Genomic DNA, 2353 nt, shown 5'->3' on the forward strand with positions numbered 1-2353 from the left:
AAGGTTTGTGCCTAAGTTAGTAAGTAGTATTGTACCAAAATCAATTTCCTGGTTTTGACAATTGACTATGATTGTGGAAGATAATATCATTGATGGATACAAGGAAGCTTTTTTGCAACCTTTTTGTGTGTGCATGTGTGTTTTTAATCTGACGTCATTTATTATTATACACACAGTTAGACACCCCACACACACACTTCAAAAGACACCCCAACCATGTTATAAAAACCACAAACAAAATACCACAGCTCAAGCTGAACCGTGAACAAAAAGCGGCTCTAATAACGATAAGACAAACACAAAGCACAACATCTCTGCATATTGATATAAAAATTGTCACGGCCCACAGGAAAGTCATTGTAGCCATGTCAATAAGGACCCTGCAAACCCAGGGCACTGGGAAGGCCAAGGCAGCTGTCACTTCCAGCCATAACTCCTGGGCTTTGCTGCAGGAACTGGGGATGCCAAGTCGATAAGTTCAGGCCACTGGCTGGGTGTGCTTTCTGTTGGGGAAAAGGCTTTCAGGGTAAGAGGGACTCAGAGCTTTTGGGATGAGAACCCCAAAAGCCTCTAGGGGCCCAAGAAAGGGAAGCCAACCAAGAGATTGCCCCTCTCCATAAAGAAGATCCCAGTGGAAAGAGTTCACTGCCCTGGGGGTCAGCATGATTGCATTCTCATGGCTTGAAACCCCATGGCAACCGTGACCACCAGAGAGCTGAACAGTAAGGACCCTTCTGATTAGCAGAGCCTGGAAGAGGCTGTTGATCTGGGGCTTCCCTCCAGGAATCTCTGCAGGGGTGGAGCTTTGCACCCAGCTGCTGGCACGGTTGGTGGTGAAGCTTTGGTCCCTGCAAGGGGCTCTGGTCCTTGGGGTCCTGGATCAGCAGCTCCTCAAACAGTAGAATGTTGAGCAGGAATGCAGTGTTGGCCTCTTCAATGACCCTCTGCCTGACCTCAGGGGTCATCTTCTGAGGGTTCATGCAACCATAGAGCTGCTTGAACTTGGTGGCAAGGGCAATGTGGGAGAAGGTGAAGAAAGCCAGGCCCTTATGGGAGCTGGGCAGGCCAGTGCCTTCTAAACAATCTTCTTTAGGATCTGGTCCTTGGACAGGTTACCCAGGTAACATGCTTAGTCATGGATCACCAGCAGCTCAGGGTCTGTGTGCCCCTGACCTCCTGGAGTCGCCCCACATAACACTGTTACTGGCATGCAGGGAGTGGCCCCCTGTCAGTGGGGTCTGTACTAGAAGGCCATGTCCTACTCTGGGCCCTGCAGTGCAGTTCCTCTGGGAAGTAGGTGGGCATAGACAGAGCTGTCCCTGTGCACCTGATCTCCTCTTCAAGGCCACATAGAGGTCATACCAGGAAGCCATCACCGGATTAAAGCCATTTCAGGTCACTCTGTCCTTCTGGAAGTTCCTCATGAACTTGGCATTCTCTACCTGGGTGTACACCTACTTAGTGGTCTCTTTCAAGGCCTTGGACCTATCCTGGGGCATGCTGTAGTGCTGGGGGAGGTCCATGCCCAGGGCTGCTCAGGGGGAGGTCCATGCCCAGGTTCTCAAATAAGGCAGAGGAGCAGGAGGCGGTGGTGGTCCTTTTGTGAATTTTAAATTATTTCAAAAATGTAAAAAGCATGCATTTAAAAAATAGTAGGGGCGAGAGTGATGGTGCCTGGCTTTAATTCCAGCAGCAAAGGAAGCTGAGGCAGGAGGATTGTGAGTTCAAAGCCAGCCTCAGCAGTTTAAGGAGGCCCTAAGCAATTTAGAGAGACCCAGTCTCAAAATAAAATATAAAAAAAGGGGGGAAGGGATTGTTGCTCAGTGGTTAAGCACCCCTGGATTCAATCCCTGTTTAAAAAAAATAAAGAAAGAGAAAGAAAGAAAGAAAGAAAGAAAGAGAGAAAGAAAGAAAGAAAGCATTGTTGTAGGGACAAACGAGGCAAGGCACCGAAGATAGCTGGAAATGGTTTTATTTGGCTGCAGCCAAGTTCAGAGGGCACAGCTTTTGCTATAATCAATTAATCCCCTGAACCCCGAGTTCAGAGGGTTTCAGAGTTTTATACCCAGCATGTAAGGGGAGGGGCTTAGAAGTTCACAATCTGCAAAAGTTCACATAAAAGCAGGTTTTTCTTTCACTGTTCTGGGCATGTTAACCCTTCAAGGACAACACCTGAGAAGGGGAGAGCTTCTTCTCCCCTTTCTTTCCTCCCCCTGCCAGCTGTTACCATGGGCCCATTTGTAACTTATCTTAAAAATGTAGACATCTTTGTGAAGCCCAGCTCAAGGCCAGAGGCCTTGTTTGCACATTTCTTCAAAGTACTATACTGGATATGTTTGTGAAAAACTAGTAA

At 47.9% G+C, this 2353-nt stretch overlaps 1 pseudogene; it reads right to left on the reverse strand.

Moving 5' to 3' along the window:
- Positions 1-657: 657 nt before the first annotated feature.
- On the reverse strand, positions 658-1523 carry LOC114090134 (heme oxygenase 1 pseudogene; annotated as a pseudogene).
- Between the last annotated feature and the right edge of the window lie 830 nt (positions 1524-2353).

The sequence above is a fragment of the Marmota flaviventris genome, chromosome 1 (assembly GCF_047511675.1).
Source record: "Marmota flaviventris isolate mMarFla1 chromosome 1, mMarFla1.hap1, whole genome shotgun sequence".
Taxonomy (NCBI): domain Eukaryota; kingdom Metazoa; phylum Chordata; class Mammalia; order Rodentia; family Sciuridae; genus Marmota; species Marmota flaviventris.